A 17,316-nucleotide genomic window follows, 5' to 3' on the forward strand; every position below is an offset into this window, starting at 1 on the left:
GGCCCCCACACTCATGTAAGCAGTTCTGTGTAGTCTATTTGTATCTGTATCTGTATCTGTATCTGTATCTGTATCTGTATCTGTATCTGTTTGTATCTGTATCTGTATATGTATCTATTTGTATCTGTATCTATCTATCTATCTCTCTATCTCTCTATCATCTAATGCAAAACACCCCACAGAACTACTTCAGCAAAGACCACCAGTGAAGAACTCCACATCACCAAATCCAGTGGTCACTTCCCTTTTCTCATCTCACTCAACCTCTCAGTAGTATTTGGTTCAGTTACCTATTTCTACCTTTTAAAAACCTGGTTTTCCCTTCTGGCTCACCAGCTACCTGTGCTCAATCTCAGGGCTCTGTCTCAGAACTTCTTTGCATCTACACCCCAAGCCCATCTGAATTTACAGAGTCCCATGAATTTAAACACTGTGGATACGCTGATCGTCTTCACATCTGTATCTCCTGGCCTGACCTCTAGAATTATATAGGCAATATGCTAGGTATGTCCTCGTGAAAGTCTAAATTGAATAGAGCAGAAATACAACTCCTGATTACCATTCCCTCAAACACCTGTTCACATATCCCTGAACTCAGTAAATGGCACCACTGTTTGTTCACCTGCTAGAGCAAAAGCCCAGAAAGCAGTCTTGAGTCCTCCTTTCCCATAACTGGCATTCCCGTGCAACTTATTTAAGTTCACAGTAGCTGCATCAGCTCTCTCCTCCAAAATGTGCCCTGAATCCACATATTTCTGCCTTCCAGAGCTGCAGCCTCTGTCTCTTCTCCCCCAGTGTATTTAAATCACCTTCCAGCTGGAGTTCCTGCTCTATGCCCCAGTCTCCCCAAACCTATTTGGGAGGCAGTAGCCAAAGTGATTCTTATAAATATTATAGAGAATTGCATCATTCCCCTGCGTACTTCACTTAAAATAAAATTGAGACTCCTTTCCAGCAAGTAGAATTTCTTATTGGAGGTTCCTTGCCAACCTCTTCAAATTCCTTTTAGTTCTTCCAGCCCTTAGAGGCCATCTTGCTATTCCTGGAACATGCCAGGCTTTTTCTACCACAGGGCCTTTGCACTTTCTGTTCCCTAGGCATAGAACAACTTTTCCAAGATTTTACAGAGTTACTTCCTTTAGCCAATGCAATTCCAATTCTGATGCCACCTCTTCAGAGAAGTCCACTTTTCTTAAAATGTTATTTATTTATTTTGAGAGAGAGAGAAGGAGAGAACACATGTGCATGAGTGGGGGAGGGGCAGAGAGAGAGAGGGAGAGAGAGAGAATCCAAAGTAGGCTCCACTCTGTCAGTATAAAGCCCTATGTGGGGCTCAGTCTCAGGAACCATGAGATCATAGCCTGAGCAGAAATCAAGAGTCAGACGCTTAACTGACTGAGCCACCCAAGTGCCCCCAGAGAAGTCCACTTTAATTGCCCTTCTAAAGTCTCCTGCCCTACTTCCTGTGTATCAGCTGTTATCCCCTGGCTATATGCTGTGCCTTTTTTTTCTTCGTGGTTCCTCTCACAAAACAGAATCTTCTTTGTTTGTTTTGGTTTACTTGTTTGTTGTTTGCCTCTCCAAAGCCCTGCACCAGAATGTAAGTGCCATGAGAATAGGCACCTTGTCTATTAAGTCTCAGGACCTAATAGGCAGAAATAGGTATTTAGGAATGAATGGATACATATATCAGTCCAGTCTCAGCATGGGCAACCATGTAATTCACCTGAAATTACTTGCTGTTAATAACACCCATTGTAGTTTCTAGGGAACTGTTTTTCTCCCCACACCATGGGCTCATAAACCTTTTTGTCCAAAAATCCATTTGAGTATGTTGCTAAAGATTGGTGGAAAACTTACAGTTCTATAATTTCTTAAGACTTAAAGTTTTAACCATTTTGGAAATATCTGCATATTCATTCATTCATTCATTCACTCATTCACTCATTTATTCCTTCAGTTGACAACTTTATTGAGCAATTAAGATACATCACATACACCACGCATCATGCAAAGCCCTGAGGGATATAAGAAATAAACAAGACCTTTCTGTGAACTTTAATGAATCCTGTAGTTTTTTTTTCTTTGAAGCGCTTTTGTATGATTGCATTTCATTAATTAATTCTTCAATTGTTTCTTTGACATATGTCTCCCGACTGGACTCTCTGCTTTGAAAAGGCAGTCACTGCACCTGTCAGGTACCCCCACGCCCATCACAATGCTGGGTTCTTGGTATTCTTTCAGTATTTGTCAAATGATTGACATTGCTGATAGTCAGAGAGGGTGTAACAAGCATGTAAATAAAAACCTGCCACAAAATACGGCGTGTGCCTCATAGGAATTCGCAAAGGGGACCCGGGGGGAGGGGAAGAGGACAAAGTAAGCCAGTGCTACTGTTGGTATCAGAAAGATTGCAGACATACCAGCCGCCTGAGCTAGGTCTCAGAAGTTGAGTAGTGACTTGCCCGGCAGAGGGGATCTCCAGGCAGCAGGAGGGGTGAGCACAGAGGGGAAACTGGGGGAGAGCTGCGGGATTTTGCTGCTTAGTGCACAAGAGGCAAGGGCAGGAAGGTAGGAAACAGAGCCACTTGTCTCTCTCTGCTCCCGCATTTCCCTACAGTAACTTAAAAAACTTCATCTGGCCTGCAGGAGGAAAGATATTTATAGTAAAAGATAGCCCTTGTTCTTCTCTAACCTCTCCTGGGCTTCACTTCCTTCCTAATAAAGTCTAGCCTTTCCAGTTTGAAAAGCTCTCTCCTTGTTGGAGGAGTCAAAGCAGGCTGCCTTTCAGTGTCTTGCAGTCATCCCTCAACATGGCAGAGTCCGCCCCAGCTGGAGGCTCTTGTTTTGTTCCCTTTTGATTTCTTTGAGCCTCTTTGTTCTTTCTCCAAACCCGGCTTGAAAATCTCGTGCCCTGTACACTTCTGCAGACCCCAGTCACGTGATCCTCTGATTTGTCCCTCCTCTTATCTCAGCCAGCATTTCAGCAGCTGTAGTGGCCGTCTCCCTGCTTCCAGGACCTTCTGGAAAGGAGAAATGGCTCACCCTTCAAGGGCTCCTCACAGCCTTTGGCGGAGCTCAGAGTTCTCCACCCCTCTCATTTGCCATATCCCCATATTCAGCTTCCGCTGTGTGTACATGCACAGTTCCCGGCACAGACCTGGGCTTCTCTCCAGATTGCATGTTTTCATTCTTGCAGCTGCCTTTTTCCGAAAAATCCTCTTTCTCCTTCATTAGGTTTTCTCTCTTGATTGCCCTTCACCAGCCAGATCAGATATCACCTGCTTTTGAAATCTTTTTGCCTCCTAGACCTTGCCATGTGGCCTCCTTTTAGGTTTTATGTTTCAATTCTAGGTTTCATCTTGTTAAATTAAAGTTACCTGGGGCTTCCCCACCAATCTGTCACCAATCTGTTCTATAAGGTGGAATCATGTCCTACCTCTCAGCTACCTGGGACCTAGATTGGTGTCTGACAGCTGCTGTGTGTTCTGTGAATATTTAATGTGCAATTAATTTTTAGATGTAGATGCTAGCCATCGTTGTTCATTTTTGAAAGTGTTCATTACATTTTTAAAAATTGCAGTACTCCTTCCAATGAAGGCCTTTCCCTTACCTTTTATTTTTATTTTTTAACGTTTATTCATTTTTTGATACAGAGCGTGAGTGAGGGAGGGGCAGAGAGAGAGAGAGGGAGACACAGAATCCAAAGCAGGCTCCAGACTCAGAGCTGTCAGCAGAGAACCTGGCGCGGGTCTTGAACTCACGGACTGTGAGATCACGACCTGAGCTGAAGTCGGACACCTAACCCACTGAGCTACACAGGCGTCCCTCTCTTGCCTTTTGTAAGTAATGAAATTATGAGCTTATGAGAATCTTCCTTCCACATGGGTGTCTTTCATACCTTACACTTTTTCTCGTTGAATAATTGAGATTATCTGTGGTTGCAGTTCCCAGATCGATTTGTGTTTGGAGCCTCCTTAAGGCTATTCTGGTATATTCTGTCTTAAAATCTCTAGAAGTAAAAGCATATCTCCATTTTCCCTAAGTATTTATGTTTTTAACATCTTTTCTTCTTGATCGTCTTCATTCTCTTTTATTAATTCCCCAGTGACCATCTCATTTTACAGACGTTCCCACTGCTTTCGTGTTACCAGTGCTGTCTTTTTTGCCATGGTCATGATGAAGTTCAGAGCAATAGATTCCCTTTGTGTGCTCAGATAGGAACGGGTGAACAAATGGCCTGTTATGAAACACGTGAACCTTCCAGCAAACCCTGCTGACGCCTTTGAGTCTCTTGTTTCCTCATCCTCAAATCACAGTGGTAATTACTTTAAAGACTACTGTGTCACCTTTGAGTTACTGTGTATAAACATAAAGCAGAGTATGTAGCAAACAGTTTGTGTTTAGTAACTGACAGCTAGTACTAAAGTAGGTGTGTATCCATAGAGGAACGCCCTGTATTGCTAGGACATGTTGCTTTTTGGGGAAACATTAACCAACCACATCCTCTGTCAGAGAAGGGGCCTCTCCCAGATTCAGATGCGTTCTGCTGGTGCTTCTGCTGCTGTCATGGGCTCTGGGATCTCCGCTCTCTGCCTCCTTCCGGTTCTCTCTCTCTCTCTCTGCCCAAGAGTAGGATCCAATGTGGTCTTCCATGGCATTCTGCCAAGACTACAATCCAAGTTCTTCTTTTCGGATTGCTTCTGCTGAATAATTTCACGAAGTGAATAATTCCCTGGTGAACCAAGAAGATAATTTTACCGTGCCGACAGCTAATCTGAACGAGTTATAACCACTTCTTGCTGTGTGTCGAGTTTGTGATGGCTATGACACATCTTCCATGTATGCATCCACACTTGCTAGATTCTCATTATGTTCTCATAAGAGTTCTTGAATACCTCCTCCATTACCATGTTTCCTCTTGTGTCACCACTGTTGTCAACTGGGGGTGCCTGGGTTTTTAAGTTTTGTGGGGATGTTTTCTCTCTCTGACCAGTGTTCAGGTTGATTAGTTTTTGGCCAAACACGTTCATGCGGTGACCCAAGTAAATAAAGGATGTGGGTCCTCCTACATCACTGAGTTGGTAGCGTAAAGATGCACACTTGAAATAAAGATGTCAGTATAGAATTGGGAAAAATAATTCATCTCCTGTAGAGACTACAAAAGAAGAAATAGGGAAATGGGGAGCATCATTCTTCGTTGTGATTAATGGCGACTCATTCTGGGAGAGGGAGCGAGTATCTTTGCTATTGGTGGCAACCATTCCATCTTTCAGTTATGATTTCCATTAAAAAAGCCACTGTCATCATCAACATACCCCTTCCCCACTGTCATTTAATATGCACATTACAGTACAACACGCTCCAAGCCTCGACAGCCTTTCTTTCTTTCTTTCTTTCTTTCTTTCTTTCTTTCTTTCTTTCTTTCTTTCTTTCTTTCTTTCTTTCTTTCTTTCTTTCTTTCTATATAATTTATTGTCAAACAAGCCACATACAGTGTATATACACTGTGCTCTTGGCTTCAGGAATAGGTTCCCGTGATTCATCGCTTACCTACAACACCCAGTGCTCATCCCAACAAATGCCCTCCTCAAGCCCATCACCCATTTTCCTCACCTTCTGACCTCCCCGACCCATCAACCCTCAATTTGTTCTCTGTACTTCAGAGTCTCTTATGGTTTGCCTCCCTCTCTGTTTGTAACTATTTTGTTCCTTCCCTTCCCCCATGTCTTTCAAATAGGAAGTACTCCTCCTATGTACTGTACAAGGACAGATTGAAATTTATTATTTTTTAATGTTTATTTATTTATTTTGAGAGAGAGGGAGAGCATGAGCAAGGGAGGGACAGACAGAGGGAGAGAGAGAGAGAATCCCAAGTAGGCTCTGCACTGTCAGTGTAGAACCCAACATGGGACTCCATCCTAGGACTGTCAGATCACAGCCTGAGCCAAAATCTAGAGTGGGACACATGACTCCCAAGGTTCCCTTCCGACCGACTGAAATATATAAAGATGAAGTGTCTTTTAGATAAGTTAAGTGATTTTCATCCTGAGCCAAATATCTCTTCTGAGCTCTAAAACTACATATGCATTTGCCTGATTGATATCTCAATTTCATTATGTCATAAATAGCTCAAATTTCACATGTCCCAAAGGGAACTCTTAAAATCAACCCTCCAACCACATTCAGTTTCTTCTGCTTGTGGACCTCCTCATCTCAGTAGACAATACCAGGTGCCCAAATCAGCCGTGGGAAACATTCTTTCAATCTGCGCTCTCCCTTATTTCCCATAGCAAATCCATCAACAAGTTCTATCGGTATGACTTCCCAATCCATCCCCAATATGCCCATTTCTTTTCATCTTCACAGTCACCAGCCTCATTCAGTTACTTCTTGTGTCACCTGCATTTTTAATTCAGCAACCCACTTTCACTCTTTTTCTTTTTGTCTGTTTCTTCTTTTCCATTATCTTCACTACAGTCAGCAGGATTGTCATAGAATACAGAGTTGAGCCCCTTCCTGCTGCACACTTTTCACTGGCTTCTGCTTGCACATAACACAACCAAAGCCCTGTGCACCCTGTGCATGAAGAACAGGCACCAGGGGACCTGGCCTTCACCTGCCTCACTGGCTTCACCGCTCTGTGGTGTCCCTCCCTACCTGGGCTCAAGCTCTAGTGACTTCTGTTCTGTGGTCTCTCATGCCATGCTGCCTCCTTCCTATCTCAGGGCCCTTGAATGGGCTGATCACTCTGTCTGGAGGGCTCCTCCTCCCCACCATCTCTGCCTTCTTTAGCTCAACTCTTTTTTTTTTTAATTTTTATTTATTTTTTGAGACAGAGAGAGAGAGAGAGACAGAGCACGAGTGGGGGAGGGGCAGAGAGAGGAGATACTGAATCTGAAGCAGGCTCCAGGCTCTGAGCTGTCAGCACAGAGCCCCACACAGGACTTGAACCCACGAACCATGAGATCATAATCTGAGCTCAAGTCAGATGCTTAACCGACTGAGCCACCCAAGTGCCCCTTTAGCTCAACTCTTCAATTATCTCAGCTTTATTATAACTTTCTCAGAGAGGTGCCAATTGATTCCCAATTCAAATAAAGTTACCCTTCCATTTTTTTTTTTTATCTTAACACATACCATTCTTTTATTTCAAAGCATCGATCTCTGCCTCAGTCTGTTTGGGTTGTTATAACAGAAAACCATAGACTGGGTAGCTTATAAACAGCAGACATTTATTTCTCACAGTTTTGGAGGTTGGAAAGTCCAAGATCAAGGCACAGCAAATTTGGTGTCTGGGGAGGGCTCACTTCCTGTTTCATAGATTTCCATCTTCTCATGGTGTTCTTACCTGGCAGAAGGGACAAGGGAACTTGGTGAGTCTCTTTCATAGGAACATTAATCCCATTGATCTTGTCTCCTCTCCCAAAGCCCACCTCCAAATACCATTACACTGGGGAGTAGGTTTCAACATACGAATTTTTGGGAGATACAACATTCAGCATATAGAATGAATACACGTACACACACACACACACACACACACACACACACAGTAAGAGAGAAATAGAGATAGATCAATATAGATATCTAGTAGCTATTGAAATGTGTATTTCATTGTGAGCTACCTATCTCACTATTTCAGGCTCTATAACATCAAGGAGCATATCTACTTTCATACCTAGTTCATAGCACAAAAAGAGGCTCATTTCAATTAATAGCTATTAAATTTGTTGAATGAACAACTTCCTCAAAGTGGCACAGCCAGTGGCCTTCTGAGACAGGCTTTGAACCCAGTTCTGTACTGTTCCTATATCCGTGGGCTTTTACTATGTGTCTGAAAGCATTTAGTCGTATGACATGGGAAAATATTACTGGAAAGCATTCTGTTCAGCTTTCTGGTACCCATATTATTGGTTTATTCCCAAAGCCCAATGTGAGCAACCTTCAGTTCCTGAGCATAGGAAGGTGTCCGGGAACAGAGTGTGGCTACTGCCCCGTCCAGTAGCTCCTTACCTCTTTGTCCCTTACCTGCATTCTCAAACCTAACTCTCCATAAAAATCACCTGGGGGATATTCTGTTTCTAAATACTAAGTCATAATCTCTGGGTAGAGAGCCCAGCATAAGCATTTTTTTTTTTTTTTTTTTTTTTTTTTTTTTGCTGTTCCTAGGTGGTGGTCATATGGAGCCAGAGTTTAAAACCGTTTTCTCAAGCTCCTCTCCTAGCTATGAGAGTCATTTCATTCTTAGTTTACACTGTCTACATTTTCATGTCTGTGATTGCAAATCTTAAGGATTTTAAATGAAATGTAAACACTGTTATAGGCCGTATATAGTCACGTTAACACACGGGCATACTCACCACCAGAGATGCAAAGCCAGCTTTCTCACCTGCTGGTTGTATAATCTTGGACAATCTCGGGTCTTCTGTGGACGCAGCTTCCTTTTTAGTGAAAACACAGGTAATAATAGTCCTTGTTTCACATAGGCAAATTGGTTGAAACAGCGTTTGGCATAAGATAAGCCTTGAAAAAGGGTTAGCTCTGATCATCATTGTCTTCGGCTGTTATTTAAGCTGGTCACCACACTTCTCCCCATTTTTCTTTTCCCAGCTTATTCAGGACCACATTCCACCTGCACCTCAAAGGAAGAGTGTGAACTTTTTTACATACCAGTTCCTGAAAGGTTCCAACACCTTCATCAGGCCCATCTGGAGACTTTAGGTTAAGGGGACTTCTGTTCGGGGGGCTTCTATTTGAATTCCTTTCACTATGGGAAGCTAATTTTAAAAAGTATTATAAATTCAGATAAGGCATCATGATCTGCCACACTTCCCAATCTCGTTAAAACTTACAACCATGTTAGTATACCTTAAGTTGCCTCCTTTCCACACAGAAAAAGACTTTGCCCCTACTTGGTTAATTATTGCCAAGTGGTGTCGTCTAAAATTCATCAGCCTCAGAGCTGAAGTCACATTCTCTTTCCCCAAATAAATCTCTTTGTCATCCCAGCTTCAGCTGCCCTCTTTGTTGTTCCCATCATCTGGGGCCATTTGTCATACATGGTAGAGGCTGCAAAACTGTAAATTTCATCTATGGCATGTTAAGGTCCATATCACAGGGGACTTTAAGAGGCTAGGTTTATAGCTATTTAAACCCTAGAGGAGCAGAGGACATGATGACAGCAGTCAGGCCTCAGGGCTTGGAGACCCCAGTGTGAGCTTTGAATCCTGCTTTGGAAATCATAGATAGAATTTTATAGCCAGAAATACCTCCACAATCACTCATTGCAATTTCTTCAGTCTATTGATGAGGAAATCAGGGCCCAGAAGGGTCTTAAAATTGAGTTAGTCAACTTCTTCCCTTCCCTTTTTTTCTCTTTTTTTCTCATAGTTCACAGAAGAATAACAAAAAAAGAAACTCTTCTATGAAGAGACAAATATACATGTACATGTGCAGTGAGAATATATTAACTAAAAAACACTGTGGTATTCTCTCATAGGTCAGCATTTCTGATGAATCTGAAATAACAGTTATTATTGACTGAGGATCTTAAAGCTACTTCAGTAGGCAACACACATTACTCATTAGTCCCCTCTCTGCTAGGCTTTGGAGATATAGAAATATATAGGACAATAGGAACTCAGGAGTTTTAGTAGCTTTAAAAAAAAAAAAAAAGCAGACATAGAGCGCCTGTGTGGCTCAATCGGTTAAGCATCTGACTTCAGCACAGGTTGTGATCTCTGGTTCATGGCGTTCGAGCCCCACGTCAGGCTCTGTGCTGACAGCTTAGAGCCTGGAGCCTGCTTCTGATTCTCTCTCTCTCTCTCTCTCTCTCTCTCTCTCTCTCTCTCTCCTCCTCTCCTGCTCATGCGCACGCGCTCTCTCTCTCTCTCTCTCTCTCTCTCTCAAAAATAAAACATTAATATTAAAAAAACAAAATAAATAAAAAAGGCTGACAGATTCTTATAAACGTGGGGTTAAGGTGTTTTGTAAGGCCAGAAAAGGAGGGGAAATCCACAGCTAACCATTTTTCCTGATGAATTGATGTTTGTCTGCCTGCTCTGTGCTTTGACTGACTGTATGGCTCTGATTCCTGTGACCCTTATGCTAATGGGTATGATTTTAAAGGAGCCTTAGGAGGCAAAATGGACTGATAGTTAGATCAGCCACTTTCCGCAGCCGTGGGCTTCCTCACAAAGGCCAAGGCCTTGCCCCCTATAGTTTGTGTTACATTTACTCTCTGTTGAAATGGTCACTGGAGTGACTTCTTCACTGATGGTACTCAGCTAGAATCATTAACAAGGGGTATTCAGTTTCTCCCCCCAAATGAAACCATGGTCAATCTTTTTTAAGACAAAAATACCGGAGCCCCTGGGTGGCTCAGTCAGTTTGGCGTCCGACTCTTGGCTGTGGCTCAGGCCACGATCTCACGGTTTCATGAGTGTGAGCCCCGCCTCAGGCTCAGTGCTGGTGGTGTGGAGGCTGCTTGGGATTCCCTCTCTCTCTCTCTCTCGCTCTCTCTCTCTCTCTCTCTCTGCCCCTATCCCACTCACACTGTCCCTGTCTCTCAAAAATAAATAAACTAAAAGAAATAAAAGAAAAAGAAAAAAAAATACCCACTAGTTTTATGGTGGGAAATTACAGCTGTTTTCTCCAATGCTGACCCTCCTACGTAAATGATGCTCATTGTTCGAACTCCCTTTCACAGGGAACATTTGTGCGTTGCGGCTGAAGGTTACTGGCGATCTGGAAGGCAAGCAGACAGTTCATAACTGTGTTATGCTATTTGCACACCAAAGGCTGCCTGCTCAGGACAGGGCTTTGCCTTGATGCCTCCTTCTGGGAACTTGTGAATAAGATTTGTGAAACAGTACCCCTTTAACAAAACCTTCTGTTAACCTGTCACGCCTGCCACTTCCCGTGGCCTGTCCTGTACCTTTTTCCTTGGGGTGACCCAGTCCTGGGCCATACTGTTCTGACAACAGTTTAGTTGTCCAACGCTCCCCTTCCATCCCACATGTGTCTACTTGGGCTGAAAGTTAAACAGACTGTAATTATGCTTCCCTTTATCACCTCCTACTCCACCAGAGTGATTCATTTGCTGGGTGTTCGTGTCACTGTGTCTGTGTCCCCGGATGGAACGACCCATGTCTCAATCATCTGCATCTCATAGCTCAGCATAGTGAACAGAAAGAGTACAAAATAGGCCCAAGATCTGCCAGTGGACTTAAGAATAAACAGCCAAAGCATCTCTACTGTTTATAGAGTTCCTTAAAGTGAGTACATTATTTGGGTATAATTCTTCATAGCTCGTGAACAGTCCAGTGGAGCTACAAACTTCAAGTGTGTTCAGAGATGTCTATATGTCTAAGATATCCAAAAATCCCTGGGCGTTTTAAGAAGGCAAGTCTGACTGTCAGAGCTAAAAATTCTATCTGCTAAAGTTAGGGCTGAAATTCAAAGTTTTTTGTTTGTTTGTTTTTGTTTTTCTTGTACTCTGGCTGTTTTTTATGTTGTCTTCTTGAGATCCATTCTGTGCTTTCCCTGCTGTCTATCGTACATAGAAATGTCAGAAGTTCCGTGAGGAAAGCGCTTCTTAGGGATTGTCAGTGCTAACTTTGGAAACTGACATTGCTTTCATAGTTCATCTGAGGTTATCATTAGCTTCTGATAAGGCCTGGAAAAGTCGGGATTGGTAGAGGATCTGTGTAAGTGCGAGCCGACTGTGGAAACCTTTGTGCTTTGTGGATTGCTAGCCAAAGCCCCCGAGTCCTCGGTGCAAGCATATGGTCTGAATAATAATCATTTTTCTTATATAATGTATCATAAGATAAGCTTCAACCTGTGATTGTATTGAAAATCATGTTTGCTGTGAACAGCCAAAGAGTCTGAGTGGGACTAATTGTCTCAGGGTGAATCGATGGTGTCTCCTGTCAGCTTTGAGCTTGGGCTTCTGTGTCTATGAGAAAACAGACTCTGTGTCCTGGGCCCACACCAGCATCCTTCTCAGCTCACTTGGGGATTTGAGCTTGGAATCTTTAATTCAGTGGAGCCCTTTTTTTAGCTGGTTTGTTGACAAGCTACCAACATCCATCAAATATGCCAGAGTATGCCTCCAGAACTCTGTCTTTCTCAGAAAACAAGCTCTGACAGCTGGGTCAGCAATTATGGGCCCAGTGGGAAATCGGCCAGTGCTGGCATTTCTCAGTACCGCTGGGATGGAGGGGAGTATGTGCTGGTTTTATCTTGACCTAAAAGGACAGCTTTGTGGGCTGTAGGACCTACCTGCCCATATCCTGCACCTTTTTGGGTCCCCACATGGGCTCTCCTTCATATTCTGGAGAAATCTGCCAATGTATAACCACCTTAACGGGCCACAAATTGAATGGAATTAAATTCACAGTAACGAGATCCAAAAAATTGATTTTGAGAGAGAGGAAGATTGTCCACTCTGGGAACTAAATATCTAACAGCTGTCTTCTCTGCAAGAAGAAATTGGGGAACGCCCCTGGGGAGGGGCGGGACGGGTAGCCAGGACTGAAATGTGGGCTGACCAAACAATACAGTGGAGTTTATCACTATCTTCCTGTGCTGAACATGGGTGCTCACATGTGTTGAGGGAGGTCAACAAATTTTGAATATAAGAATGTCTTACTGAAGTGAGACCACAGAAATATACTAAGAAAGGGGGTTTGAGCTTAGTGGAGATAGTGAGGGTGGGGAAGGCATTCCACGTCTACCCTAAAAAAAGCCTCTCAAAAGTTTGTGTGGTTTCCCTGCTCCTCTTAGGAACAGCACTGCTCTGAGCGAAAGAAGTACAACAGAGTGGGGACACCAGGGAAATTCATATCAACTTTTAAGGAAAAGAAAACTTCCTATTTAACATTATCTTCCTTTTCAAGTTTATTTATTTATTTTGAGAAAGAGAGAAAGAGAGAGCAGGGGAGGGGCAGGGAGAGAGAGAGGGGAGGGAGAATCCCACACACCATGAGATCAATCCCAATGTGGGGCTAGATCCCACACACCATGAGATCATTACCTGAGCCAAAAGCAAGAGTTGGACGCTTACCCACCCTGAGCCAGCCGGGAGTCCCATCCTTATCTCCCTTTTAAATCGGCATCTCCTTTCTTGTATTCACAGTCCCACACACATACATACTCTCTAGAGCATGATTCATTCTCCTTGTACAAAGTCATGTACATTCTCCTTGGACATGAGATGTAAGTTTTGTTGTATCCTCACACCCACCCATTTTTTCAGAGGAAACATTGATGGTTTCCGGGTCACACAACTTATTACCATGTGTATGCCTTTGGGCAAGGTACATAATCTTTCTGTGCTTTGGCTTCCCCATGTTACACATAGGGAAAAATATGGACATTGCAGCGCTGTTAAGAACGTTAAATCAGGCAATATGTCCTAATTTGCTCCTTTTTCTCCCCTAGAGAATGGATTACTTCATCCACAGTAAGAAATTTCTATGGGTGGCTTAGAGAGGCTGTGATAAAGGACACAAAAGATATATTTAGTTTTGTCACTTATTTTCTTGGTGCTCTTAAAACTATATTCTGAGGTGATTACATACTTTTCCACCTGTCAGTAGGGGCCTATCTCTACCCATTAAGCACCTTGCAACACACTTCATTTTCCTTCCCTTCCCTTCCCTTCCCTTCCCTTCCCTTCCCTTCCCTTCCCTTCTCTTCTCTTCTCTTCTCTTCTCTTCTCTTCTCTTCTCTTCTCTTCTCTTCTCCTTTCCCTTCCCTTCCTTTCCCTTCCCTTCCCTCCCCTCCCCTCCCCTCCCCTCCTCCCCTCCCCTCCCCTCCCCTCCTCCCCTCCCCTCCCCTCCCCTCTCTTCTCCTCTCCCCTCCCCTCCCCTCTCTTCTCCTCTCCCCTCTCCTCTCCTCTCCTCTCCTCTCCCCTCCTTTCCTTTTTTTTTCTTTTTCTTGGTATTTTTAAAAAGATTCTTCTTTCAGTTGCTTGTAAAACATGAATGAAGGTGTTCATGTCTGTAACCAGACCCCATGCCACAAATTAAATCCTGAAAGTACTGAATGAGAGAATCAGGACAAAGTGATTACAATAATAAATAAAGAGAGAAAAGCAGTGTATTACAGAATTGTTTTTCTTCACACCACAATTTAAAAATATTTTCATTTTTCTGTAACTTTTCTTTTTCTCTTTAACTTCCTGTTTCTTCTTCTGAGAAATGGTTGACACATTTTACGTGTGACTCCATATTTCAAAAGGTTCAGTGTGTTTGTCTGAAGTCTCTTGGATTGTCAAAGTGTCTTTCTCATTAGTCATTGGTGGCCTTGGGTGGAAAGCCTCCACTCTGCACCAGGCCAAGTCTGTCTTTCTAGAGGGGGCCTTTCGCCTCTGCACTGGTGAGCATGTGTCTGCAGGGAAAGCGCTTGTCACATCCCAGGTGGCTAAGCATGTACTTCCAGAGAAATTAACCCTCTGAGTGTGAATGGGTAGCCAGACTCTTAAAGGGTGGGGACAGGTAACATGATAGGAAGTCAAGGGACAATCGGCAGTAATACCTTTGGGCATGGTTTCCTTACTGGGCCCCTAAGTCATTTCACAGGTGTTTCTGGACAGCATAATGTCCTGGGCCCAATGCTGGGCTCTGAGTCAATGAGGTGGTTAATACACATCTGGCCCCTGCCCTCGTGGGATGCTCTGCCATGCTGGAAACAACCAAGTGTCAAATACCATTTGGGAGGTGCATTGTGAAGGAAGTATCGGGGCATTTAGGGAAAACTCGCTAAACCCTAACCCCTTATGGAATGGCCAAGCACCTGCCTGACAGCTGGAAATGAGAGCGTCAGTGAGACAGGGGTGGACCTCGTGTAAGTGCTCAGCACATGCAGAGTGGGTAAAGTCAGGTGGAGCAGGTTGGAATCCTGGCTCCGCCACTTGCTAACTTCATACTTCTGCACCTCTTTGAACCACAGTTTCTTCACTTGTAAAACTGGAACCCAAATAGTAGGTTCCTCATAGGCTGATTGAAATCAAGTTCACATAAATCTATATCTGTATCTGTATACATATAGATATAGATACAGATATAGATATAGATATAGATATAGATATAGATAACAGATATAGATACAGATACAGATACAGATATACATGACATCACAGGGCTCATGACGTGTGCTCTCTACATATCCAGACTACCCCCCACATTGCACATGCATGTACGTTGAAAGTACATTGTGCATACAGTGGAGTCAGGGTTGGGGAAGGAAGTCAAAGATGAGGTGGGAAAGCAGGAAGGCCAGATCACAGGAAGTCTCAGAGACAGAATTTAATTCTCAGTGTAAAGAGAGTTCACTGAAGGGCTTCAGTGAAGGTGATGGGTAATGTTACTTATGTTTTATGAAGATGAGAGAATGGGTCAGAGGGAAGTAGCAAATGTACAATAAGGGACAGCAGTTACAAGGCTATTTTAAGACTATGAAGGTGATGATGTAGGCTTGAATGCATACCTGCTCAGTGTGATATGACAGATACTGAATCAGCCGTGTTCTTTGGATTGTCTTCATACCATGCACAAACCTTTAGCACTGTAAGTAATGCCTTTGGATTAATGATGGATGAGATGAGGGGTGTGAGATACTGACTCTTCATTTCCAGGTACGGTTTATGGAATTCTCATGACGACTTTGTAGGGTAGGCTTTGCTTAGCCCTATTGTACAGATAAGAAGACTGAAGCTCAAAGACATCACTTGAGTTGCCTCAAGTCTTCCAGCTTATAAATGGCAAGACCATAATTGAAACCCAGGACTGTTAGACTTCCAACAATATTTGTTGTTTTTGTTTCTATCGATTGCCTCTGTCTCCTTTAGGTTTCGTGGCAATAGGGAGATGTGTTTTCTTGGAGGTAACCTAGGTCATCAACACTTATATCACCAAATTAGTTACTAGATTAGCCAGACATTAGAGGGAACATAATGCAGGTCATAAATGCTGTGATGGATCAGGAGGGAGGGGAGTAGGGCCGTGGAGTGGAGAGAGTGCCTGTGTACTTCAAGCTGAGACACAGGGCACAAGGTGTGTCTGTGAAGTAATAACACACTCCATGTTTACTCATGAAAGCATTTGTCCCACACCCCCAGACAATAGAGTGTTTCAGCTTTCTGTTCCCATAACGCTGGGTATACTCTCTATTAGAGCTCGTAATAACCCATACTAGTGTGGCTGTCCATAAATAGTATGTGTTGTGTCACTCAACAGCAGGCTCCTAAGGACCCAGTTTCTTACCCAGAGTCTGGTGCAGTGACAGAGGGGGACAATTAGAAGAGAATATGGATTCATAATGTATGCACCCAGCACTCATGAAGAATTGCAAATAGAGTGTGAGAAGCTGGGGCAAACTTGGCATCCCCTGGGCAGTAATCCATTGACTCAAAAAATGGAAAAATGGAATAGCACCATTTTGGGTGAGAAAGTGGAGTGTGACCCACCAGATTGGACTGGTTAGGAACTCAGGTCCCTCCAGTCATTCCAATCTTATTGATACCCCTACTACCTACCATTGATGTAACACAATGTGTCAGACATGATGGCATCACTATGTACGTATTGTCACTTTATATCTATTAGCACATTTAACTCTTACTGCAGTCTTCTCTGAAGGATGTTAAGTACCCCATTTTACAGAGGAGGAAATCAAGTCTCAGAGAGATAGAGTTGCCCAAGGTGACTCAGCTAACAAGCTATGACTATCATTGTTTAAAATCCATGACCTTATCTACGCATGGACTCATTACAACATAACTGATGACATATTGTTGTCTGTGGCCTCCATTTGCTTTGGATAGGAGTCCAGTTCAGGGGACAGGTGTAGGGGTAGCGATGGGTGGTATGGGAAGGGTCTAAGGGAGGTGGGAATTGATGAAAACCTCTGTAGCTGGAGTATTTCTTTCTAGGGTCTAAGGAGTCCTCAGCAACCTTTTGGTTTAATCACTTTGTTCCTTAGGAATAAATTGCTAAATTGCATCTTAAAACTAATTACAGTAAAAGTATGATTTCACTTTTACTTTCATTTCATAATTTTGGCTTTACAAAGAATGTTTCTAGATCCTTGGCCAAAATAATATACTTAATTTATCATTGTGTATGCTCAAGCCGAGCATTTTAATTGCTTGATGAATAATGAAAAATTGAGTTTTTATGAGTGCTTGGTTTGAAATAAGACCAATCCCACCCCTTCCACACACCATTCACCACTGTCCCACCCACATAAGATGGTAAATAATGAATCTGTTTCAAGTTATATTAAATAGTCTTGAATTTTTTCTAT

General features: G+C 43.1%; 1 protein-coding gene and 1 long non-coding RNA gene across 4 annotated transcripts in view; one reads left to right on the forward strand and one right to left on the reverse strand.

The window, feature by feature from the left end:
- CNTNAP5 (contactin associated protein family member 5) overlaps positions 1 to 17,316 on the forward strand; it is an 810,836-nt gene that overhangs the window by 355,174 nt on the left and 438,346 nt on the right. The window lies entirely within an intron of this gene.
- LOC131503858 (uncharacterized) lies at positions 7,215 to 8,896 on the reverse strand. The gene is made up of 3 exons (XR_009257656.1): positions 8,674 to 8,896; positions 8,364 to 8,444; positions 7,215 to 7,351 (listed from the first exon to the last, which is right to left on the reverse strand). It is a non-coding gene; the product is annotated as an uncharacterized LOC131503858 (long non-coding RNA).

The sequence above is a fragment of the Neofelis nebulosa genome, chromosome 2, assembly GCF_028018385.1.
Source record: "Neofelis nebulosa isolate mNeoNeb1 chromosome 2, mNeoNeb1.pri, whole genome shotgun sequence".
Classification (NCBI taxonomy): Eukaryota; Metazoa; Chordata; class Mammalia; order Carnivora; family Felidae; genus Neofelis; species Neofelis nebulosa.